This window comes from Mustela erminea, chromosome 8 (genome assembly GCF_009829155.1).
Source record: "Mustela erminea isolate mMusErm1 chromosome 8, mMusErm1.Pri, whole genome shotgun sequence".
Classification (NCBI taxonomy): domain Eukaryota; kingdom Metazoa; phylum Chordata; class Mammalia; order Carnivora; family Mustelidae; genus Mustela; species Mustela erminea.
In genome coordinates, this window is record NC_045621.1 from 35,337,158 (window position 1) to 35,364,548 (window position 27,391).

At 39.2% G+C, this 27,391-nt stretch overlaps 1 protein-coding gene across 6 annotated transcripts in view; it reads left to right on the forward strand.

Annotated features, from left to right (window-relative positions):
- Positions 1-8,846: 8,846 nt before the first annotated feature.
- The window catches only part of RHBDD1 (rhomboid domain containing 1), a 123,649-nt gene continuing 105,104 nt past the window's right edge, over positions 8,847-27,391 (forward strand). The window contains exon 1 of one of the 6 annotated variants that reach the window (XM_032355006.1): positions 8,847-8,954. The gene's annotated coding sequence lies outside the window, so the exon portion shown is untranslated. Of the gene's footprint in view, positions 8,955-9,078; positions 9,150-27,391 lie in introns of those variants that run through there. The other 5 variants (XM_032355010.1, XM_032355011.1, XM_032355012.1 and 2 more) reach the window with 5 other exon arrangements.

Genomic DNA, 27,391 nt, shown 5'->3' on the forward strand with positions numbered 1-27,391 from the left:
TATAATAATATCCATAATAATGTCAGGATAGTTAACCATCACAGGTCTACTGCAAGTCCACTGTTATTTGTGGTTTTATTATCCCTTACTACCACCAGAATTTTCTCATTGGCTGTAGAATAAACTCAATCATGATCCTTAATTCTACATTCTTCCTTTAAGCCAATAAATAACAATTTGAAGTCTAAAGCACGTGTTTCCATATACTCAAAGACAAGATCATTATAAGAATTTCTAAAACATGTTAATTACATATTTATTATTAATAGTGTTTTTTTAAGTAATAGTGTTTTTTTTAAGTCTTTTAAGTAAGATTTAATATTCTCTATCTTACATCCATGCAGATGACATGATTCTTTATATGGAAAACCCAAAAAACTCCACCCCCAAACTACTAGAACTCATACAACAATTCAGCAACGTGGCTGGATACAAAGTCAATGTACAGAAATCAGTGGCTTTCTTATACACTAAAAATGAAAATACAGAAAGGGAAATTAGACAATCGATTCCATTTACTCTAGCACCAAGAACCATAAGATACCTGGGAATAAACCTAACCAAAGAGGTAAAGGATCTGTACTCGAGGAACTACAGAACACTCGTGAAAGAAATTGAAGAAGACACAAAAAGATGGAAGACCATTCCATGCTCTTGGATCGGAAGAATAAACATTGTTAAAATGTCTATACTGCCTAGAGCAATCTATACTTTTAATGCTATTCCGATCAAAATTCCACCAGTATTCTTCAAAGAGCTGGAGCAAATAATCCTAAAATTTGTATGGAATCAGAAGAGACCCCTGAATCGCTAAGGAAATGTTGAAAAACAAAAATAAAATGGGGGGCATCACGTTACCTGATTTCAAGCTTTATTACAAAGCTGTGATCACCAAGACAGCATGGTACTGGCATAAAAACAGACACATAGACCAGTGGAACAGAGTAGAGAGCCCAGATATGGACCCTCAACTCTATGGTCAAATAATCTTTGACAAAACAGGAAAAAATATACAGTGGAAAAAAGACAGTCTCTTCAATAAATGGTGCTGGGAAAACTGGGCAGCTATATGTAGAAGAATGAAACTCAACCATTCTCTTACACCGTACACAATATAAACTCAAAATGGATAAAAGACCTCAATGTGAGACAGGAATCCATCAGAATCCTAGAGGAGAACATAGGCAGTAATCTCTTCGATATCAACCACAGCAACTTCTTTCAAGATATGTCTCCAAAGGCAAAGGAAACAAAAGCGAAGATGAACTTTTGGGACTTCATCAAAATCAAAAGCTTCTGCACAGCAAAGGAAACAGTCAAGAAAACAAAGAGGCAACCCACAGAATGGGAGAAGATATTTGCAAATGACAGCAGACAAAAGGTTGATATCCAGGATCTATAATGAACTCCTCAAACTCAACACACACAAAACAGACAATCATATCAAAAAATGGGCAGAAGATATGGACAGACACTTCTCCAATAAAGACATACAAATGGCTATCAGACACATGAAAAAATGTTGATCATCACTAGCCATCAGGTAGATTCAAATTAAAACTACATTGGGATATCACCTTACACCAGTTAGAATGGCCAAAATTAGCAAGACAGGAAACAACATGTGTTGGAGAGGATGTGGAGAAAGGGGAAGCCTCTTACACTGTTGGTGGGAATGCAAGTTGGTGCAGCCTCTTTGGAGAACAGTGTGGAGATTCCTCAAGAAATTAACAATAGAACTTCCCTATGACCCTGCAATTGCACTCCTGGGTATTTACCCCAAAGATACAGATGTAGTGAAAAGAAGGGCCATCTGTACCCCAATGTTTATAGCAGCAATGGCCACAGTCGCCAAACTGTGGAAAGAACCAAGATGCCCTTCAACGGATGAATGGATAAGGAAGATGTGGTCCATATACACTATGGAGTATTATGCCTCCGTCAGAAAGGACGAATACCCAACTTTTGTAGCAACATGGACAGGACTGGAAGAGATTATGCTGAGTGAAATAAGTCAAGCAGAGAGAGTCAATTATCATATGGTTTCACTTATTTGTGGAGCATAACAAATAGCATGGAGGACATAGGGAGTTAGAGAGGAGAAGGGAGTTGGGGGAAATTGAAAGGGGAGGTGAACCATGAGAGACTATGGACTCTGAAAAACAATCTGAGGGTTTTGAAGGGGCGGGGGGTGGGTGGTCGGGGTACCAGTTGGTGGGTATTATAGAGGCCACGGATTGCATGGAGCACTGGGTGTCGTGCAAAAATAATGAATACTGTTATGCTGAAAATAAAAAATAAGTTAAAAAAAATCCATATTCTATAACTAACCTTTCCTCTTCTCCTAAATTCTCCATTCCATTTAGTTCAGTATCTACGTTGTAATGCTCATACGCCAAGAATATTGGACATCATGGCATACCCTTTTCATCTATTACTACTCATCAAATAATAATACATAAAGTATAAATCACCCTAGCGATTTCTCACAATATTGTTCTTACTTTATTGTGTTCTTTTTGGCCTAGAATGCTCCATTCCATTCATGCTCATGGGTCTAATCCTACTTCTGTATCAAGGATACTATTCAAATGTCCAAGCCACAACACACTCCCTCATCTCTCTAGCTCCTATTAATTCTCTTCCTCTGAAGTCCCAAATTAATTGAATGAAACAATAAGAACAGTTAGTTCTTGGGGCACCTGAGTAGGTCAGTTGGTTAAGCATCTGCCTTTGGCTAAGGTCATGATCTCAAGGTCCTGGGATTAAGCTCCACGTTGGGCTCCCTGCTTGGTGGGGAGTCTGCTTCTCCCTCTGCCCCTCCTTGCGCTCATTCTCTCTCTCTCAAATAAAATTATACAATCTAAAAACAAAACATAAGAGTTAGCTCTTTCTATCTGACTTCACTGAAATTTATGTAGATCCCTTGGCTCCTTTTTAGGACTAGACGTTCCTAGAGTATGGCATCCATATCTGATTGGTATCTCCTGACTCAATAATAATGCCGTGAACATGTCATGTGGATGGGTAGGCCCTATGTAATTTGCCATGCTCACTCTTTACTAAGACTTGTGGATGACTGGCCACACATGTCCACAGACTGGTTATCTTTTCTCTTTAAACAGCTTTGTTGAGATGGAATTTACATACCATAAAATTCATCGTGTGTGTATAGTGCCCCTATGTAATTCTTAATACATTTGTAGAATTGGGAAACCATCTTCACAATCCAGCCCTAGAACATTTCCTTCATCTCCACAGTTCCTTCCTGTCCATTTAGTTAACCTGATTCATATGTCCAGTCCCAAGCAACCACACTGATCTTTTCACGTCTGTATAGATTTTGCATTTTCTGGAAATTTCATATGAATGAAATTTTACAATATATAGTCTTTAGGGTCTGCTTTCTCTAAATTAGTAAACTGTTTCAGAGGTTCATCCACATTATAAGATGAATCAATACTTTGTATCTTTTTTATTGCTTTATTCAATCAACAGTTGATTAGCATTTGAATTGTTTGCAGGTTATGGCTATTATGAATAATAGCACCGTGAAATGTGCATTCAAGTCTTTTGTAGACATATGTTTCATTTCTCTTTGGTAGATTCTTAACAGTGGAATTGCTGGGTTGTACCATAAGTATATGTTTAACTTGTTTAAATATACCTATTTTCCAAAGTGGCCACACCATTTTACATTTCCACCAGCTATGAACAACAGTTTCAGTTCTGCACATATTTGCCTGTCTTCTTTATTATAGTCACTCCAGAGAATAGAATGAAAGTGAAAAGTGAAAAGAATAGTTTTATTCTTAAAGTGAAAGTGAAAAGAATAGTTTTAACTGGCCTATTCCTAATGACGTTGGGAATATTGTAATGGTTGTTATTCTTATATCCTCTTTGGTGAAGGAGCTATTAAAATCTTTTGCTCATTTTTTAACTGAATAATTTATCTTCCTGTTAAATTAGAAGAATAAATGACCAGATACAAATCCTTATCAGAAATAAAATATTTTCTTCTAATCTGCAGCTTAATTTTCATTTTCTTCTTTTTTTTTTTTAAGATTTTATTTATTTGCTTGACAGAGAGAGAGAGATCAAAAGTAGGCAGAGCAGCAGGCAGAGAGAGAGAGAGGGGCAAGTAGGCTTCCTGCTGAGCAGAGTGCTCGATGCGGGGCTGGATCCCAGGACCCTGAGACCATTATCTGAGCTGAAGGCAGAGTCTTAACCCACTAAGCCACCCAAGGGCTCCTGGTTTTCACTTTCTTAATGATGTCTTTTCAAAAAAAAATTTTTTTTTAATTTTTGAGGCTATCTAGTTTATCAATTTTTTTCTTTTGCAGGCTGGGTTTTTGGTGTAATAGCTTAGAAGTGTTTGCCTAACCTAAAAGCAGAGAGACTTTTCACTTATGTTGTGTATTGCATCATTTCTAACTTATGTATTTGATTGAATTCACCAGTGAATCCATCTGGGCTTTTCTTTGTGGAGAGATTTGATTTTTAGATTTTATTTTAAGTAATTTCTATACCCAATGTGGGGGCTCAAACTTATAATCCCAAGATCAAGAGTTACATGCTTTTATGACTGAGCTGGCTGAGTAATCCTGTAGAAAGATTTTAAGGTGTAGCTGACCTTGAACAACATGGGGGTTAGTGGCACATCAAGCTCCTGCACAATTAAAATCCATAACTTTTGACTTCCCCAAAGCTACTAAGAGTCTGGTGTTGACCAGAAGACTTATCAAAAACATAAACAGTGATTAATACATATTTTGTATATGTATTGCGTACTATATTCATGCTATAAAGCTAGAGAAAAATATTAAGGAAATATTAAAAAAAATTTATAGTACTGTATTTATTAAAAAATATCTGTATGTAAGTGGATCCACACAGTTAAATCCCATGTTGTCCAAGTTCCAACTATGTTAATTTTACTTGTTGTAGATCTGTTATGGGTTGAATTGCATCACACAAAAAGATATGTTGAAGTCCTAACCCATAATACCTCAGAATGTATTCTTATTTGGGAATGAGGTCATTGCAGATGTAATTAGTCAAGGTGAGGTCATACTGGAATAGGATGGGCTTTTAATCCTCTATTACAAGTGTCCTAATAAGAAGAGGAAACTGAAGGGAGAAGGCCATGTGGTGATAGAGGTGGAGATTGATGTGATGCTGCTGCAAGCCAAGGAGTGTTATGGACTGCTGGTAAACCACCAGAATGCAGAGAGTCAAAGACAGATTCTTTCCTATGGGTTTCAGGGTAAGCAAGGTGGTGCTGACAACTCCATCTTGGACTTCAAGCTTCCACAAGTATGAGACATAAATGTCTGTAGTTTAAGCCACCCAGTTTGTGGTCCTTTGTTATGGTAGTCCTAAGACATGAATGCAAACTCCAGGTTTTTTGTCTTCTTGATTCAGTTTTGAATCTTTGTAGACATTTGCCCAACTCAACTATATTGTCCAATTTGTTGGCATAGCCTCTTTTACTTTTAGTAGGGTGGAGTGATATACTATTTTCATTCCTAATGTTGGTAATTTGTGTCTTCTCTCCTTCGGGGGGAGTACAGCCAAATAAAATTTTGTCAATTTTACCAATCTTTTCAAAGGGCCAACTTTTATTTTCATCGATTTTCTGTTTTTCTTTTCTGTTTCACTGGTTTCTAATATGATCATTATTCCCACCCATTTGCTTGCTATAGGTTTAAGCTGCTCTTATTTTTCTAGTTCTTAAGGTGGGTGCCTAGATTATTACAATCCTTCCTTTCTAACATGTGTTTAAATACCTATATCCTTCAGATGAGTGTTTTTTGGCTGCATCTCCCAAATTTCAATATGTTTTAATTTTCATTCAGTTCAAAATATTTACTGATTTCCTTTGTGAGTTTTTTGGTTCTTGAGTTAATTTCCAAATATTTAGAGATTTTCTCTATTTTTTAGAGATTTTTTTAGATTTTTTTTTTAGAGATTTTCTATTGTCTATTCCTAATCTAATTCCGTTGTAACCATAGAACACGGTTCTATTATAGAATGTGATCCCAGTCTTCTTAAATTTATTGAGACTTGTTTTATGACCTAGCATATTGATTATTCTGCAGAATATACTTTAAAAGAATGTAAATCCTGTTATCATTAAGTTCAGTGGTTTATACATATCATGATGGTACTATTGTTCAAGGCTTCTGTATCCTTAGTGGTTTTCTTTCTAGGTGCTTTACCCATTGAGAATAGGATATTGAAATATCAAACTATCATTATGTCTATTTTTCCATTCAAGTCTCAGTTTTTGCTTCATGTATTTAAGGTTCTGTTGATGGGCACATGTACATTTCTAATTGTTTTATTCTCTTGATGTATTGACTCTGTATGAAATGTGTCTCTACAAGTATTTGTCTTAAAGTCTATTTTGTTTGATATCAGTAAAGCCACTGCAAATTTCTTAAGATTACTGTTTTCATGGTCTATCACTATTAAATATTGTTGTTGGTCTTATCATTATAATACATGATGTAATTTTCTACTTATTTTTGTGATTCTTAAATTGTTCTTGAATCGTCTAATTTGTAAGCTTTTTCCTAATAAGAAAGCTATAAATTCTTTGATAAGTTTTGTATATCTTTTGGTACAGTGCTGGCTATTAATAATAAATAATCCATCAAAAGCAACTGGATACCAAAACAAGCTCTTCTTGAAAAAAATTATCCAGTAGTGTTATTTGCTCATGGTGTTGCTGCTTGATGTCCTCTCTCCTTCAGGCCAGGTTTGGAAAGCTGAAAATGACTGATCTGCCTTCCTGTCCAGTTCCAGTCCTAGATTTATGAACTGTATAAAGGTTCTTATCACAACTCTTTTATTTGTATGCAAGGACCACATTTTAGGAACATTCATTTACGTCAAATGGCTTAGTCCCAGGTATTGTTGCTCTCTTACAAACCTTTGATAAAATTAGAAAATTATTCAGATCATTAGATGGGTCTTGAATATTATCCACAATGAGCGTAATGTTGCTTTTTCTCATGATTAAGATAATGAATACTTTGAGTGTTTAGGAATCATCATTTTACAAAGTAATGAAACAATTTCATAAATTTAATATTAAAGGTCTTCTGGCACTGATTCTTAGTTATTTGTTCTATCATTTGCTATTAAAGCCCTGCCTCAGTGAAAGGATGTGGGACTGCCTCATGCTAATGTTTAAGATATACAATTACCTAACTGATGCTTGCGGATTTAAATAGGACTTGAGTATACAACATGCTGATTTCAACAGAAATTAAAATAAGGTTCGGGTCTGCTCAATGAATCATGTAGGACAAAAAAAGTTCATTTTTAAAAAGGTAGACTTATTCCATCCTCTTAAATGTCTATGAATTTTTTCACAGATAATTTTTGAAATGGAATCTAATTGCCAAAGTATATTCTTAACCTTTATATATGACATTTTTGAGATTACTGTATTAAGACTTCTTGACTTGTGGCTCCCTTAAAATCACTTCTGTATTTGATGGATTAAGATAAGAACAAGAAAAATGAGGCAATTACAGAAAGGTGCGAGCAGCATGAAATAATAGAAAACAGGATTAGTATTAATTGAATTGATGCATATGGTCATGGATCAGAAGGATAAATGGAGACCTCGTCTTTCTTATAGAAAAATATATAAAATACTTCTATAGGCAATCATCTACACCCCAATCCCCTTCCATTGATTTTGTAGGAATGTAGTTTCTCATTGTGTGCCAAGGTTTCTCATCAGCATGTTCTCAGAAGAAAGGGATAGGCTCAAAGAATATATACTTGCAATTTCCTAAAAATCTTTCCTGTCACTTGAAAATCTGTCATATTCTCCTGTACATGAGCCAAATTTTCATCTAAATTTCAAACTTCAAAATGAACATTTCTATGAAGAGCCCTTGCAATAAACAATAACAAAAGACAATCAAAACTCTTCTGGTTTAGGCACTTTTTCGGTAGCCTCGCTCAACACAGCTGCCACGACTTCCAATAAATACAAACAGCATACCACCACCTGCATTTGGAGTCCTCGAGAAATGCATGTCTTCTCCCCAGTTACTAGAAAATTCCATATCAACCAGTGGGACAGCTTCTTCATATTGAAGGAAATAACAGCATCACTGCCTTTAACTTCACCTGACTCCCTACGACTGAACATAAAACTTCTTCCACACTATTAGCAGAACCCCTATTAAAATAGCATCAAAGGATACTTCCATTGAAATACTTGACACCGAAGCCTTTAAATGGGCCAACAGCTCCAACCTAAGCTTTGGGGAGTGAGCAGCTTGCTTGGGTGGCTGACTTCCTAAACGTGGGCTCCACTCTCGCGCTGTCTGCTGCTAACCCACGAAGGTGGGAGTTTCTGTGTCCCCCATAGTAATTCACAATCAGTGTCCGACTCCTCCACGCAGCAGCAGAACACTGACGGCAGGGGTGGGCCAGTTCCTCAGCAGCCACAGGAGCCCACTAGCTGCTTGTCGCCAAGTCCGGTCCCTCGAAAGCAGGTCGCTCCTTCGCTTCATGTATGAGTAGGCGACCACCGGTCATTTATGGCAGGAAGGAATTTTATCCGTGTCACTCGGAGCCGGCGGTTAGAGCCGGTCCTCTGTGATGAACCTTCTCCCGCGAAATCCTCGCGACCTGCCGGGGGCGGGGGGGCGGGGAACCGCCGTGGCACGCGGTGTTGCACGCCCACCCCGCGGGGCAAAAAGGGCGCGGGAGCGCCACTGAGCATGCGCGGCGGGAGGCCGGCCCTCTCACTTCACGTCCCCCCTCCCACCCACGCTGCTGGAGCCGCGTCGCGAGGTCGCCCACGCTCTCTTCTCCCCGCCCCGCAGGCCCCGGGGACCGGCAGCATTCAGTATCTGGCGCCTGTGCGTGATGACGCACTTGCGCGCCAAGACGTGGGGACGCAGGCGGGGGCCGTAGAGAGCGTGAGTTCCCGAGTCTGTTTGGCACCCCTCGCGTCGTCGGCTCTGTCGGGTGCCTCTCGCCCCTTTTCCAGGGCCGCGGCGCCCGGCGGTGAGGGGGTGCGGGGCGCCAGTCGGCACTTCCCGGGGGCCGGGCCAGGGGCCGGGTTGGTGGCGCGCTTCCGCATCCTGGGCACTCTGGTCAAGTCTGGGAGCCGGGTGGGTGCTTCGCGCAGCGAGTCGACCAGGGGTCGCATCGTCTGCGCCGGGTCTCTTCTTGGGGCCAACCGCCCCGGGAACGACGTGCTCAGAGATGGGGTTGGCTCTGTGGGCGTTTTAAAAAGATTCCTTCTTCAGGCAGGAAGTTGAAAGCGAAGTTACATCAGCAACAACTTGCAGTTTCGGGTGTTGGAAGAGTAGCTTTTTTTTCTCCAACCGTGTGTGTGGCAAACACAATCCTAACCTAAATAGTGGTATTTCTCATAGGAGGGGGTAGGAATTCCGCCTGTGAATTTAACCCTTTTTCTGGTCACACCTTGAAAGCTTGTCCAAAAACGGATCACAGACTTCATTTTTCCAAACTGCCCATAACTTTGGAAGACTCAGGATTGCTATTAGAAGGAATTACTGCAGTGTCATGATTTGGTCACCGAGCTGTGTAGGTTTTTTTTTGCAGGACGCTCAGTGACAGCTGAATCTTGCTGCTTTTAGTTCTTTGCAATTGCTTCTTAAAAGTCTAACATCTCACATTTATGTCCTTTTTTTTTTTTTTTCTTTTGTCAATTCCAGTAAACTATTAAAGACTTCTAATTTGCTACTCACATGGCAGCTTGGGGAAGCAAGTAATTTTACAAAGAAGAATAGCAATGCACTCAATTTTTTCAGAACTACTAGCATCAGCATCACCTGGGAACTTGTTGGGATGGAAATTTTGGGGTCTTATCCTAGACTTACTGAACCATAAATCTGTTTTAAAAAGATTTGCTGTAATCCAATGCATGTGGGTTCTAATGTGAATTATTGCTGTCGTGATAAAGAGGAGAAGTAACAGAATGGAATGTGAAACCAGGTGAACCCTTTCCTAGGTGTAAGACCTTGGGACAATTTACTTAAAGCCTTCAAAGGGCTGTAAATATGCACTGTGAAAATGCAGGCAAAGTTTGTTTAACAGTAACACACATAAAACACTCAGAGATGAGATGTTATTTAATAGCTTGTTAGAACTGCATAGAATTAACTACTTGGATTGTGCTGGAAGAATTTTCATGGTGTTCAGTGTGAGCTGAAGTGCCTGAATATCATGACAATGGCTTAGAGGGCATTTTACTTTTTTATTTCTGGATTCTAGTTATAGTCTATATAGTCGAGATTGTTGGATGCCAGGATATTCTGTTGAAAGTTATAGCAGTGTGTGCTAATACCAGTACTATTGAGGCTGCAGGTTTTGTGTGTGTGTGTGTGTGTGTGTTTACAGTTTCTTGTTTGTTTGTTTGTTTGTTTTTAAAGTAGACCCCATGCCTAGTATAATACTGAACTCAACACCAGAAGATCAAGAGTCGCAGGCTCTAGGGACTGAGCCAGCCAGGCCCCCTGGAGCTGTAGTATTTTTAAGAATGTCATGAGTAGTGCATTAAAGAATAGTTTTAATTCTTTGGCCTTTTGGTCTTTTCAGCTTAATTATACCTTCTTCTGTTGTAGAACTTGGTAAAGAAGTCAGGTGGATAACCAAAGATAAGCCTTAGCCATATTGCTAAGGCGTGTTTATGACTTGAGTGCAGAAGCCCAGGATGAAAACGTTTCTGTCCTTATCTTCCTTTCCCATGCGTCATGTAGGTCCAGGAAGTAGAGGAGGCCTCATCATAACTACTCCCTATACCCCTGTTTTCTGGAAGCATCACAGGAACTAAATTAGCTGTGTCCTTTACCTACTGGTTTTTTTCAGATTGTCAGTTGCAGTGTTTACTTACAACCTTTCCCTTCCCTTTTCAGGGGTCCATTGTTGGGGGGAAAAGAAAAATATTTAGGATTTGAAGCAGTTGCCATAAAACCTAGACTCATTCAAGTTTGAGAAGGGTCAGTGCCACACCATGGCCTACACAACGTGTCACTTTAATTAGAGCACACAGCTCCTGAGCCACACCATGGCTCTTAGATGCTGTGAGTGAGAGTTTGCAGATAAACATGAGTCACTTTGGATAGCTGCTTCTGTAGATCTGTTAATACTACCACTAAATTAACACTGTCCCATCATGAAACATTCATTTTTCAAAGGTCCTAAATAATGTTCTTGTTCTCTGTGGAAAATGGGCAGATCTATAGCAGTGGTTTTGGTCAGACCTTGTTTTGAACTCTGCTTCTACTACTTACTGAGTTCGTTAGACAAATTTACATCATCTCAGCCTTAATTCTCTCTTGTAAAGTAGGAGTCATGGTGTGTGCTTACCTCAGGACATGAATTAAATGAAATGAATCGCAAAGCATGTCTACCATGTGAAGGCAGAAAGACCCAATAAATGGCTACAGTTGCACAGGTGGGAAAGATAGTTATTACTCCAAATCTTAACCTTACCTCATTCATTTCCTATTTTTTTACACGAGGTAATTTTGTTATTACCTAACTGCACTGCTTTTCTTTTTAAATGTTGAAGTTCCGAAGAGCCAAAGCTTTCACGCTATTGTGAGTGAGAGAAAGAAAACACATGGAAAAATTTAAAACTCGAAAAGCTGGTAGAAAAACACTGTCTTGAGTTTTATCACCATAACAGAGCAAATTCTGTGAAATTGTTTTGGGTGTTTATCCGAAGGTCAAGGTCAGGGGCTGATTAATATTTAAGTATTCTTCAGTTAGTTAAGCAGGACAGTCTACTACAGAGGGGACACTATGTTCCAGGAGGTGAAAATATGCACTGTGCGTTATCTTCCTTTTTTTTTTTTTTAATAAACTTATGTGTTTTTATGTGTATATAATATATAGGGGCACGGAAAATACTTGAGTCACACCAGCTCATAATTTTGTTTACTTGGCAATGTATTATAGTATGGAGATGGGGATAAATAATTTGTACATTTATGTAAAATTACATGGGTGCATGTGTACAAAACTTTTTTTTTTTAGATTTATTTTTTTATTTTAGAGAGAAAGCATGAGCAGGAGAAGAAGGGGGAATCTCAAGCAGTCTTCAGCTGGGTGTGGAGCCTGATGCTGGGCTCAGTCTCACGACCCTGAGATCACAACCTGAGTTAAAACCGAAAGTCGGATGCTCAACCAACTGTGCCCCCCAGGCTCCCCGATACATTCTTATTTATGTATTTTTAAGATTTTATTTATTTGAGAGGGAAAGCGTGAATGAGTGGGGAGAGGGGCAGAAGGAGAGGGAGAGAGAATTCAAGAGATTCCATGCTTAGCAGGGAGCTCAACATAGGGCTGGATTTTATAATCATGAGATCGTGACCTGAACAGAAATCAAGAGTCAGATTCTTAACTCACTGAGCCACCCAGGCACCCCCTAAACATTCTTTCAAAACAAAACAAAACAGAACATCTAAAAGATTTTTAAAAAGTCATTTAAAAGAGAGAAATGATGCTTTATGGAGATGGATTTCCTTTTATGCTTCAGTTCTAGTCACATAAGCAGTGGTCCTTAGATTATTTATTTGTTTGTTTTTTTAGCAGCGAACCTCCTCTTTAGCAGAATCTAAAGCTCAGGAGATGAGAAGCCTTAAGAGAGATTGAAGGGTGTAGTTTTGCTTGCTGGTGCTCATCTTGAACATTTTGCAGTGATACTCCAAGGTCTATCCCCAGAATGCTGGAGTTTAGGGCACTGGGTGTGAAACTCTTCATCTGTGGGATAGAAACCATCAAGAGACAGTTGTATCTAAAAAGTCATGGCATTAAGAATTATTGTGAGTGGGATTCACAAACTTATTGTGAAAACAATTCCCAGGATTTTCAGCGATGTCAAATGTATGTATAACTTCCCATGCAGAGGAGTGAGTGGTTATTTAAAAAAAAAAAAACCAAAAAAAAACCAGTCTTCATTATGACACATATTTTACAAAAAATAGGAGTTCTGTGCATGCTTTTAGAGAAATCATCTCAGGAATTTTGTTTTTGGGGGGTTTTTGTTGTTGTTGTTGTTTTCTTGATCCCACTAAGCCGTGACAGCTGTATCACTGTTAAAGTTATTTAATATTTTAACTGGCTGTTGTTTAGCATTACAGATGACTCATGGAAAAAGAAACAAGAAGTGAGTGGAAATATATTACTTGTGTTTACCGTTCCTCTATTTTTTGTTGTATGAAAGCAGCTGGTTTGCAATTTGTATGGTAAAGGGTTTTTCTTAAAGAGTTAATTTTTAGTTAATAGTGAGCTTTCATAAGAAACAATCTCAAACGCTAACTATTTGTAAGATTGTTATTAATAGGGGTGGTAGTAATATCACATTGTCTTTTTTCACACATTAAGGAGGGTTTCCTGGTGACAGCTGTAGTGTGGGGGAGGGGGAGTCACTTTCAATCAGCCAGCTGCTCTGTGCAACATCATGATGGCGATATTTCAAAGCCTGTGGGATAATTTTGGCTGTATTCAGAAAAGAAAATGTGTCAAATTTCTGGGAAGCAATAGATAGTGTACAAGAGCCGTATAAGAGCCCTTTGGGAGCTAGATAATAGTCAACTAACAATGTGTGCATTCAGGTTTGCGTGTTGGTGTTATTTTACCATCTAGTTTCTTGGACATTGTTACATGAACATCATAATTATGAAGCAATAAAGTCCAGTTCCATGGGGGGAAAGGCTCATTACTTTATGGAGAGGAAGGGAGATTGGAAAACAAACTTTGGGAGTGTGCTACGTGCTTTCTCATAATATGCTGTTTCATTTATTCTTCACAATGACTCCAGTAAGTAAGTGGAATTTTTCTCATCTATGAATAAGGAAGCAGAAGCTCAGCAGGATTGATTATATGATTTGCCCAAGGCCTCATACTAGTAAACAATGGCATCCATATTTGACCCCAAATCTGGCTTCAGCTCCAGGAATGTTCTCATTATACCAACAGCTGTTTCCGCATGGTGTAAACTTGCTTATTCATTTTTAATCCAAAGTCACAATATCAGGATAGTTATGAATGAAATTTTTATACATATTACAATGACTTCAGCCTTATATAAATAAAATATAGGGTGTGTGTATGTGTGTGTGTAGGTCTGTGTGTATTGGCAGCTACTTCTAATTTGGGATTTCTTTTTTCCTTGAGGGATTCTCTTGGGCAACACTGAAAGAAACTTTGCTACATTTTTTAATGTTGCAAATCCCAGCAATTTGCAATCATGTGGTTATAATGAATCAGTTTGATTCTAAGTTGGAGCCAGCGTAGGAACAAATATTGTGCATACTGCCTACATAGTCCCTTCTTTACTACCGAAGTATTTAAGATTTACTGGTTTCTTTCAAGGTATGTTAATTTTGTATTACTAAGAGACCTTCAGCTTTCCAGATTTTTAGCTTACAGCTGTTATGTCCACCAAGTGATGACTTAAATCCTTTCATTTTTGTGAGATAACTCTCCTACTTTTGATTATGAGTTTCACGGATCATTTCATCTCCCTCTGCATTGCCCACAGGGTAATGCCTGCCCAGTATTTTCTTTCTTTACTCCACAACCCATATAAAACCTTAAAACCTATTTCTGCTATTGTGTAAACGTTCTGTGCAACTTTATATGCATTCCTGTTTTCATTATCACAGCATAATACCTCTGTTTGTATTTCTGCTCTCTAGGCTGTGGTTGCCTGAAAGGACAGTACCTCTCCCTTCATAGGCATTCCGATATTTCTTAAACGAAAGAATATAGACAGTGAGATATAAAATTATCTGCTTAATGCTTCTACTGCTATAATTTCACATTCATTGGTTTTCTTCTCTGGGCTCAGAATTAGAAAAGTGTGATAAATTACAGGATGGTGGAACAAGGGGGTAAACCCACAGAAAAGCATGCAGGGTAATTCCATGATATCCATGATATTTCCTAAAGGCTATCAGGTTGAAGAAACCTCTTACTCAATTTCTTCCTTCTTTCCTTTCCTTTTTTTTTTTTTTTGGTAGGTGAATCTAAGTGATTTGTTGTCTCAAAGTTCTAGTCAGAAGTGTTCACCAAGTGATAGCATTTTATTAAATGTGGAGAGTAATCTTATTTTCAATGAAGAACAACTGCAAGGAGGAGGTTTTGAAAATCAGTAATTAGATTTTTTTTTAAAATATCAGTCTTATATAAAAGAAAGACAAATTTTAGATGATTTATTTTTCCTTTTATGATTACATTTTTCATCCACTGTCCAAGTTTAGACTCTGAGTTTATGCCTTTAAGAGGACTTTGCCTTATTTATGCAGAAGTTGGCTCTCATACTCCCAGAGGGTGCACTCCTCTTTCTCTAGTAATAGCATGACTATAGTAGATCTTTGCTGCCACTTATGTACACATCATGTTTTGGTCCTCCCATGGGCTAGAGTGCTGTACCAGGAGACAATGAGAGTTAGTAATGCTTGAAATAGACTAGGATCTGCTTGCCAGCCCTTGGCAAATGTAGTGTTTTGTGTAGTGTTTTGCAAACAAAAGAAAGTAAGTTAACCGTGGTATCCAGATAGCTTATTCAAAAGCAAGAGATTTATTGAAAGTCTATGGGTAAGCTGAGAGAATTGACAGAAAGCGAACCAACTAAGCGTTGGTAAAGGATAATAGCTAAGTGAGCTCTCAAGGGTTGAGTAGACTTGGTGGACTTGGACAGTACTTTTAAGCTCTATCAGCTCCAGATGTTGTTGGTCTTAGTGTCTCTGCACAAGTTTTAGATTCCAGGGGGAGAGTTATGCTAACCTCTGGTCATTATCACCCTTCAGTTAGTGTGCGAAATGGCATCTTTGATTGTTGGTCCCCACTAGGACCATATCCAGTGAGGGTGGGAGGCAGCTTCCTATTCCTGAAAGAATGAGGTGTTGTTGCTGCTGGACAGACCAAACTCCAAGCTGCCCCACCACCTAGTGATGATTGGACATCCCGTGTACCTTGTGGGAACATGCAACATCTCTGAAGTCAGCCATGCTCTTCTCCCTCTTGACTACTTCTTGTGCTAGGAGGATTTCAGGCACATAAATAATTCACTAACAGTTCTTACACAGAGATTAAGTGGGGGGATGGCTATCAGTTTTTTCATTGACTTTAGGCAGATAAAGAAATATGGCATGGAGCAAAGGTGAGCATGGAGTTACTTGAATCCTCTTGAAGGGAGTGATGGTGGATGCTGCTGGCATTCGTGCTCTGCATGTGTCTCCTGGTTAAAGACCTATGTCTGAAGGGCTGTCAGTCAAAGAGCTTTAATGAGCCCTCATTTCACTAAGACGTGTAGTCTGTTAGAGAAGGAACCAGCTTATGATTGATATTGGAAATCATAAGTGCTGATGGATCAGAATTGGAGTTGGCACTAATTCACCTTACCATGGAGCAGAAGTCAAGATTATATACAAAAATCCAGTAGTTTTCATTTTTCATGTATAAAGATAATCTAATTATTTCTGTTAAGACTGTAACACTTTAAAACGGTGGAAAAAATAAAATTTTTGTCATATGACATAATGAGATTTTTAATCCTAAAATGGAGGCTCATTAAATTCTCAAATTATCAGATAATGTTGACAGAAACTCTGTTTTGAGACTTAATTATAAAATTTATTTTAATTAAATAATGACTTTGCTTTTGTGTACCTTCCACATACACCATATTGTTTTTTAAATGTGTGTGTATTTGAATCATATGATGCAGTTTAAAAATAATGGGTCACAGAAAGCCCAGAAAAATGATAATTAGTTATTGAGTTGTAAAAATACTTTAAAGCTATTTAAAATCTTTAATCTTAGGTCTTATTTCGTTTTATTTGTTTACATGGATTAAAGACACTATTATTTCCTAACTTATGATTTTATATACTTAATCTCATTTAATCCTTGCAAAACCAAACAAGCCTGCCTCATGTCCTTTTACAGGTGAGAAACTAGTACTCAAACAAATTTTCCAAGGCATATTGTAGAATTCTTAGCAAAGACCATGCCTTTTACTGTCCTATACTACATACGTTAATATTGCTGCACCCATATACCTTTGACAAAAAAATATTAGGACAGTTCTCTTCCCGAAAGCCTGTTTACCCCATTTCCTGACAACCTCTGTATGTTCGGAAATTGTTCAAATGTGTTGTATTAGCTGTCACCTTGTGCTTGTTTTTGCTGTGAGTGCTCCTACCTTGAAGTAGTATGCCCTGTGAAGCCTTTCATCCTTTGTGTCTTAGAGTAGCCTGACAGCCTTTCATGTTGAATTCAGCAAGATTGCTTTTCATTTAACAAAGCTGAATGTTGCTTTCTAGGTGAGAAATAATTAAGTGGTTTTAAAAGATGTATTTGATTAACTGGAAGCTGGTCTGTGTAAATTAATTATAACTGTAATGATGTCATAGCCTTGTCTTTTGTTATTAACCAGGTAATTGACCAGAAGTTTGGAAGCTTATTGTAACTGACAGTTAGTGGTTTGACCTTGTATGCTGTCTAGAAGTGAAACATGCACAATGCATGTAAATGCAGTTTTTGCAGTGAACTGCATGTATTGTCAGAGCATCTGATCTTGGGTTCTTAGTTTTACTCTTCCCTTCTTTGCTGAAATTGGTACACTTGAACTGTATATTATACTGATTTCTCTTATGAAAAGCATCTGGCCAAACACAAATGTGGTCTGTGTCCTTGAGTAGTTATAATCAGAGGTAAACATTGACACATTAAGGACACATGGTCAAGTAAACTGCAAAAATTAAAAGAATGTTGATTTTAAATTCCACATGAAGGAAGGTAAAACAACTTTTGGTAGAGAAGACATCAAGGTAAAGAGGACATCAAGGGCATACTTGATAGGTTGAGAGAGAGAGTTTGTCCCCTCTTACTCTAATTTATCTGGGAAAGGTCAGAGCACGTGGTATTCTAAATCTTAACTTTGGTGAGTTTGGTTAAAAGATAGGATTGTAGGAGTGAAACATGGAGTGAAGTATGGTAATAGTGACTGGCGAACAGCAGTTCTTAAGTTAGCTGCCCTGCCTCCCATACGCTTTCCACTGGTGGAATAGTCAGCTCTGCTAGGATGGGACATGGGCATTCCTGAAATCATCATGCTGTGCAAAATCATGCAGTAAAACCACAGAGCCTATGGTGCAGATGGTAGCAGGAGCAAAACTCTCACAAAACTTTGTCAGTGGTACATTGAAAAAAAAAATACTTTTTTTTTACCAAAAATGGTAGCACACTTACACATGTTAAGTGGTTAAGAAATAGAGAAATACTACAATAAATAACGGCATGTTCCTTTCCGAAAATCCTGAACTCTGCTGGTGAAAGTGGTTGTCAGAGGATTGCAACTTGTGAATTATTGTCAAGTGGTAGAATAAGGATTATCTGGGACGCCTGGGTGGCTCAGTTGGTTAAGCGGCTGCCTTCGGCTCAGGTCATGATCCCAGCGTCCTGGGATCGAGTCCCACATCGGGCTCCTTGCTTGGCAGGGAGCCTGCTTCTCCCTCTGCCTCTGCCTGTGCTTGCTCTCACTTCTCTCTCTATGACAAATAAATAAATTAAAAAAAAAAAAAAGAATAAGGATTATCTGGAATTGGGAGGTAATTGCAATTATTATTGCAGGTGTGAATGGGTGTAACTCCTAAAATACTCTCTGAACTTCAGTAGCTGGTAGATGTTTGAGGTTTGTGAGTGTGTGCATTTGGTGAATTTCTTTGTAGCCTGCTTCAGCTGGGTGCAGTTTCCTGCTTTCACCTAATGCTTTATGCAGATGAAATTGCACATAATCAAATGGGAAATTTGCATTATGCTCCAGTTGTTCCCTGATATATTAATTGCATTTGAACAAATTTGCTTGTTACAAATCAAGCACTATAGCAGAACTGACCAGACTAATTAACTTATACTTCTCTAATAATACAGTTGAAACATTTATGCAAACAGCATATACATGCTGTTTCCTTTCTTAAAAATATCTTTCCTTCTTTTGTCTTTCAAAGCCTGGTGCAGGTGAGGAAGCTTCATTAAGGTAGTCTGTGAATTGGATTGACTTAACATTTCTATAATTGGCACATACTTGTACATTATTTGCCTATTTCCAAAAAGCGTAAATGACACAAGACACAAGTAAAGTGGCGGGGGGGGGGGGGGTAGATAAACAACCAAATGGTTAAGTGGTTCTTAGCAGAAGAAAGCATTTCCATTTATTAGGAGAAATTAAGTTTTTTTCTAGCTCTGATGGGATTTTGCCCAAGGAATAGTAAGTTTGATTGTATAATATGAAGATGATTCCTATATGGCAGTCCCTTGGGTGTGATCGATGTCAAGTCTCAAATAGTATGAAGGTGCATTTTTATAAGAGTCATTCTTCAAAGTTGGGATAGTGATCCTTTTTTCCAACAATTCTTAAAAGGTAGAAAAGATATTTTTGCCTCTATGTATCTTCATTCTCAGATTAAACCTCACTTTGTAGGACAGGCCTGGGGATGGGAGTGGATGAAAGAATGCCAAGCAAGGTTTACTTCACTTTCCCACCCCCCACCCAGACACACACTTTCCAGTGACCTTCCCAGCAAGATGCCTGGCCCTGGTGGGAGAAAGTCAGAGGAGGCATGTAGGCTTTTGTTCCTCAGCTTCTCCATTTATATAGTGGAATGAGAAAAAAATAACATTTGGATTATTGTTACTTTTTTGTTTTTGACTTAAATTGATTTTTTGTTGTTTCCATTGGCTATGACTATGACAATGATAATTAACCAAAAGAAGTGGGTGTTTGAATGTTGCTTTGTATTACTCTCTTAAATATAGATCTACAGATTGACTTGTATTAAGAAAACCATTAGATTTGATAGGTAAAAGTTTTCTCTAGTAAGATTTTCTTTCTTTCTTTTTTTTTTTTTTAAAGATTTTATTTATTTATTTATTTGACAGAGAGAAATCACAAGCAGATGGAGAGGCAGGCAGAGAGAGACAGAGGGAAGCAGGCTCCCCGCTGAGCAGAGAGCCCAATGCGGGACTCGATCCCAGCACCCTGAGATCATGACCTGAGCCGAAGGCAGCGGCCTAACCCACTGAGCCACCCAGGCGCCCCTAGTAAGATTTTCTATATTTGAAATATTTTCAAAATACGTATATGTTTTGACATGTTTAGTGGAAGTCACCAACTGCCCTTTCTTGGGAAAGACTATTCTTCAGGTTGAGGTTATGTCCTTCCTAATTTTTTTGGTGTTAAAGTATCATATCTGTTATTAAGAGATAGTGGGGTGACTTCCTGTTTCAGCTCTGACATGTGTAGAGCTTAGATATTGTCACCCTGGTCCTCACAACAGATAAATGCTGAACATCTGAAATCAAGACTTCTTTGGTCCATCAAAGAACGGAGATCCACATAAGGCAAACTCACTCCGCAATCTGAAGAGGCTCTCATCAAGACTCATTGCCAGACTCGTGTAGGAGAGGAAACATTGTCCATACCCTTTTATGCTCCTGGGTTCTCCAGTTGGAACCCTGTGAACCTGACTGACAAAAGACAGATCAACGAGAAAAACAACTTTATTAGCGTTTGGGAGTACACAGAGATGAATAACTGAAAGGGATGGTTAGAACTTGGGCTTATATAGCAACTTAACAAAAGAATAGTACATTTTTGGAGAAATAACAAGATTGAAAGGACTTTGAGTTTCTATGGGAAGCAGATATATGGGGGAACGAATGGAAGATACAGACTAGTTAGTAAAGTTCCTTGTGTAGATTCCATTGATGCCACATCAAAGGTTGTCCTCAGTGATTAAATTTTGTCCATCTTGGTAGCTAAGGAGGGGAACATTTATAAATTCATGTCCTGCTGTTAGGTAAACAGGGGAGAGCAAAGACCTTTACTTATATCTGCTTCTTCTCAATTGCCTTCAACTCAGAAAAAAAAATGTTTATGCCAAGTGGTATATATTTGTGGCATATTCTGCTACCCTGCGATTAGCTTACCTGGAAATGAATCCACTGAAGGTAGTAACTAGTAGGACCATTTAAATGGTAATTTAAGTGATTTTCTGGAGCCAAACTGTAAACTACCTTAAAAACTCTCAACTTTTCTGCAGAGACAACCTGACTCACAACTTTATTTGAAGAACAGAGACTCTGGAGCCAGATTTTATTGTGGTTTAAATTTCTGCTCATCTATAACATGGGGAAATAATAATAATAATAATAATAATAATACCTGTTTAGTAAAGTTTAGAGGATTGAATGGGATATTTGAAATAACAAAACAATTTAGTAATGAGTTTGGTATTTTTTTCCAAAGGAAAACAATCCATGGATTTGGGGGCAGGGGATAGAGTAGCCAACAAACAGTGAATCACTCTCTCCTGAGGATTTTGAGCAAGGGCAAATGGTATATAGGGTATTAGAAGAGGTAGTGTGGAAACAGGTATGGTTGGCTAGGGGGTGTGGGATTTCCTTATGAGGCTGGCAGGTCCTGTTTTCTAGAGTAAGATGAGTTAGCCAAAGCCAAAGATGGAGGTTTGGTGGTATAAGTGTTTAGATTTCCTTGACAGTGAGGCCTTTCTTGTAAGCACAGACTGACTACAGTTTATGTTTGTGATGTGGGCCAGGCCGCTGGCATGGCCTCCATCTGTGGGTCCAGATCTGCACATTAACTTTATCAGATAATAGCACACATGTAAGGTTTGAGAGCAGTACTACCAAAGATGAACTAGTAATATGTGTGTGTAATTGTAGCCAGTGATTTGACTTTTCTTTTAGACCTGTATTTTAGAAAAACTATCAATCAGTAGAAAATGAGTATTTCTGTTTGTCATTAAAACAATAGCTAAGATTTAATGAGTGTTTACTGTGTGCTGGGCATTATTTTAAGCACTTTGATGTTTTCAGTCATTTAATCTTTACAAGAATCCTAGGATCATGTTTAGCTATTGTAATTACTACCCCGTTTTATGTAGCGGGAAGCTGAGGCTTACTTGAGGTGACTTGCATAAATTTGTACAATACTTAATGCTAAAGCCGGTCTGTGGGTCCTGTTCGGACTCTGGAGCACATGCTCTCAAACCTGAAGACACACTGAGAACACACGGTTTGGAAGATATGACAATAGGGTCTGGTGACATCCTATTGACAGTGGTAGGTCATCCATTCAGAGAGCAGTGTGGGAATTTGTGTTGTGGTCAGGGAGCCTGTCAGTGAGGAGCCTGGACAAGAGCTAGGCTCTACAACTGAGGAGGAATTGAATGGATTGGGAGGAAGGGGGAGGGGGGAATGTGTCCTGGATTAAGGTGTGATGCTAGCAGGGCCCTGCCCACATCCCCTTCATGCATTCTGATGGACTTCTAGCCTCCAAGACCTGCAGTTCTTTGCCTGAGTGTTTTCTCTGGCCCCTGTCACTTGCTTTGCCTGCTGTGGCAAGCCACAAGTAACAGGGAGTTAAGGCAGACCCTCAGCCCTGTGGGCGTTAGCACTGGGGCATACCTATACTAGCTCCGGGATTTCCCAATGAGATTAAGCCCCAGCATCCATCATGATGGTTGCTTGGTAATGCACACAATTTTGGTTGTTTGCTTTCCTTATTTTGCTTTCCCATTCTGCTACTAGTCAGTTGCCTCCTAAATAAATTCCATAAATCCTAAGTGTGTCACCTCCAAAATAAATTACTTGCACAGAGACCCTTGTTTCAGTGTCTGCTTCTCAGCGAAGCCCAACCAATGTATAATAATACCAAAACAAATTGCTATAATCATCAGGAGTGTGCTAATTAAATCCTCATACCAGCCACTTTTACAGATGGGGAAACCAAGGCTTGGATTAATTAGATAATTTGCTCAGGCTAACTAATGCAGCTAATAAACAGAACAACTGGGTTATCTGATCCAAGGTAGCCATTGTAACCACTGCTTTTGCTGAGCCAAGACCTAGAGACAAGCATGACCTGTTCAGGAAAGTGGGCATAGAAGAGTAATAGAAATTAAGGTCAAGTACTCAGTGTTTTAAGTTTAGTAATTATAGTGGCCTTAGGGGAGGGTCTCTTATTCTGCAGTTACAAAGCTGCACAAATGGTTCTTCCTGTTAATGGTTGCTTAGATTGGATTTATGAAATCAGAAGGCCCCCAGCTTATCTAGACTTTGTACGCTGGTGATTTTCCCAGAGTTAGGGAAGTGCAGGGAGGGAACAAGGCCTGACTGCCCTTCTCAGGGGCCACCGTCCTGGTCTGGCACATGGATGCGTGCAGTTCTAGGCAGGTTATAGCAGAGGGGACCTTTCCACTGCCCCCCTTTCCTGATGACCTCATTCCTGCAAAATCCAAGGCAAGGTGACTTAAGACGTCCTGTGTCTGTGTATGATTTTCTGAACGGTCCTCCCTGATTCCAGTGAAATTGTTTGAAAGCCCTCAGCAAATGGGCAATGGTAATGGAGGGGAAGTATCTGTGTGCATGGAAGGACTTCTGCTTACTACAGAATCACCTAGTCAGACTCTTCTGAGACCAGATAGAACAAAAATCGGGTAATTCTGTAGAACTATTTTGTGTTTCCCTAAGTCTACATCCTTTATCACCCTATGGGGGTGAAGCACTCTTGCCTCTCTCAACTTCTTTTTTCTTAAGATATATTTATTTATTGTAGAGAGAGAGATTGAGAGCCGGGCAGAGAGGGGCGGAGGAAGAATCTCAAGCAGCCTGTGCTGAGCATAGAGCCTGAAGTGGGGCTTGATCCCATGACCCTGAGACCCTGACCTGAGCCGAAACCTAGAGTTAGATGCTCAATCACCTATGCCCCCCAGGTGTCCCAGAGCAACTTCTTAACTTGATTGAAACAAGAAACAGTTGTTTGCACTGTCTTTTCACTGAGCCTAATAACTCTGCCTTGCCTGTGGTCGATGGTCAGTGTGCTGTTTGTTGACTGATCACATAAGTGACCTTGTTTAAAATTTAGCCTCTTCCTGGCTAACAAAAAGTTAAACTCTCTTCTGCCAGTCTGAATGGATAGATTTCTCTTTGTGTCTGCATCTCTGTATCTCTTTCTTCATCCGTATATCTGTCTCTGTGTTTGATGGTGTGTTTGGGGGAATATAGTTCAGTCTTAGGACTAGGTTCAAACTAGTGGGGTCAGCTTGACCCTAATCAGCCTGAAGGGATGGACCATTCCAGAGGTTGGTGTTATTGGACATTCAGGACCCCAAAGCGAGGAGCCAGACCTAGGCTGAGTAGAACCAGGGCCACTAGTAGAAGCAGGGGAGAAAGTGCTACCTCACTGATAATAGTTTCTCTGGTTCCTTTTAATATTCTTTATGATTTTTACCTAAAGTTTTCACATTGCTGTGGGGATGCCCCAGCATATTGCTCAGCACGACCAAGGCTTTGTCTTTTCCTTTCACTTTGACAAAATCCCAGGCTCTTTGGAATGTACAGTGGATCTTAATTTCCCCTACTCAGTGTAAATAAGTAGGCACCCATAGCTCTTCTATTGTTAGTGTTCTTGACACTCATTTAAAGAATTTCCTAAACCTGTAGTTCCTTTCCCAAGTCTTGCTTTTATGCAAAGCCAACTCATTGTTCCCTAAACCAGAGACTTTTCCACAGGTTTGAGGACATGTGGCCCCATTAGAGAGCCATAGAAGACAGTAATCTTGATTTTCTGGTTCCTAAAAGGGCTTGGCCCAGTTCTGCAGCCTCAGCCCGAGTACTACTTCCAGAGTATCTCTGTGACCAAGATCACAGAGTCAGATGGGACAGTGGAGGAGGGCAGGCTCTGGTAGACAGTGAGGGCAGGACAGAGACCCCGTAACCCATCAAGATAATCCATGATCACCAATACCTTCTGTCCTGGGTAAAGCCTTTTCCCATCTTCAGTGAAGTAGAAAAACTTGATTTTTGTTGTGGTAGTGTTGGTGGCTTTTTGTTTTCTTGTTTTATCTTTTACTTCCTTGGCCTCTCTGTCCTATAGTGGTGCCAGGATGGAAGCTCATGCCTTTGGCTTTTTTTTAAGATTTTATTTATTTCTTTGACAGACAGAGATCACAAGTAGGCAGATAAGCAGGCAGAGAGAGAGAGAGAGGAAGGGAAGCAGGCTCCCTGCTGAGCAGAGAGCCCAATGCGGGGCTCGATCCCAGGACCCTGAGACCATGACCTGAGCCGAAGGCAGAGGCTTCACCCACTGAGCCACCCAGGTGCCCCCATGCCTTCCATTTAACCTCGTGTACTTTCTGCTGCACCATTTTCCTCGTAGGTGAAGTTGCAGGAACCTTTGCCTTAAGCACTCTGAATCTTATCATTTCCTGCATATTGTTAATCCACAGGATAGAATAGATTATCAGGTCCTCACTTGACAGTTTCCTTTGGTGATTCCATTTATTGCTGTGACTCAGAGTAGGTGATTATATTATTTGAAATCACTTGCCCATATTTAATTGAAACTAATCTTTCATAGCTACCACTGTAGTTGTGCCTCAGTTATTTTTGTGTGTACAAAATATATTTTATTAAAATATTTGGATGCAGTGGCTCCAGAAATTCTGATGGCTCTAGAATTTCTATATCTAAGGGTCTCAGAAATAGAAATCTGGTTGGAAGTGGGGTGCAGAATTGGGGGCTAGTAGCTAGGGGATGCCTTGAAGGTGTGTTTGCATAGCAGACATGTTCTTCTTAATTAGATTTATGTTAATTTGGGGTATGGGGAGATGATCATGAAGATTAACCCTCTCCCCCAGTGGACACTGTCTATATATTTCTGAACTACGCAAGTCTTACCCATTTTTCCCCCAGCCTTTTCTAACATACCCTTTTGCCCTCAGCAACTTTACTGTTTAAGTCTCAGAATTTCTTCACATTGGTTTGTTTTCTAGGAATTTTACCTTAAGATGCGTTTTACTTCTTTTGCAGTGTTAAAAATGTAATTCTCTCCTTGTAATATATTTTTTTTAAATAGACGTATTTCAGTGACCCTCATTATTGTTGAAAGCAATACCTAACTTAAAAAGTATTGCTCTGCCTTATCTCTCTTGGTGAGATCTTTTCATAAAAGGAAGCCCTTTGCTAGATGGTTAAGTCTTGAAATCTTTACACTTTTAATCACTTTTTCCTCATTACTACTTAAATTAGTTCTAATAAAATTTTACCCCATGTAAGTAAGGATTGAACTAAACATGAAACATTGTTTATTCCCTTTTCATACTTTCTAAAAAGTCCTCCCAACCTTGAGTTTACCCTCCAAGAAGCATTTATGTGAAAGAAAAGTAGCTGGCATTTTCAGAGTTCCTCGTGTAGTGAGTTAAGTTAAAAAATATTGATTATGAAGCAGAACTTTGAACCATTGCCTGGCCTGCCTCTAGATCACAGTCTAGAATTTTCAAAGATTTTTATTTAACCACTTGTAGACATTCGAGGCATATAACAAATGCCTGTGAACACACAGACTTTTTAGGACAGCTTCATAGGAATTCCTATTCATAGGAATAGGCAGTAGCAACAAGGGTCACAGCAGAGAGAGAGAGATCACCAGATAAGCAGTACCATCTGGTGGGAGGGGCTGGATTTGAGTCCTAATAGTCCAGTTTATAAGTGTTGCCCTCTTGGCTTATCTATTCAAGAAGAACGGAATTTCTTTCTCTGTCTCATGGTTTCCCACCAAAATTTCTCATGATTTCTACTAAATTGGGCCGTTGTGTTTGGAATGGGGACACTTAAAATGTAAGCTATGGGATGTGTGTGAAATTTGCTTTGGTGACCTCTGGTGGTGAGAGCGCCCCACGTGACTGTCCATTTGGAGATGGCCACTAACTAAGCACCTTGGACAGAGAAAGCCGAGGGCTGAAGTTGGAACATCCCCAGAAAGTCTCAAGGGCAGAAGCTCCAGTGAGCTGCTCCTCATATGGGTAGCTCTAAAGAGATGCTTCAGCACAGGTAGTGGGACAGTCAGGTGATTCTCTTGGCAAGGGCCAGGTAGACCAGCTAGTGGGTAACATGGAACTAAGTTTGTGTTCAGACATTTGTGAGAATTATATGAAACAAATTAGACATAACTACTTTGAAAACTATAAATATATGTGTTAGATATTAGTTATTATTGGGGAGGTATGTAACTTTTTTAAGACTTTGAATCCTAGGCTGAAATGCTTGAAGTTGATCAGATGAGGAGGGTAACATTTTAATATCTGCTAACATTGGTAGAGGCTTATTATGTTGCAAGTATAGTCCTGCATGGTTGACAAATATTAACTCATCAATAACTTTAAGGCAAGTCTTACTTTATTTAGGATATATTTTATAAATGAGGGAACTTAGGCACAGGCTGACTGAGTCTTTGACCAAGTCATACAGTTCAAAGCAGTTGAGTCAGAATTTGAATGCGGCCCTTAGG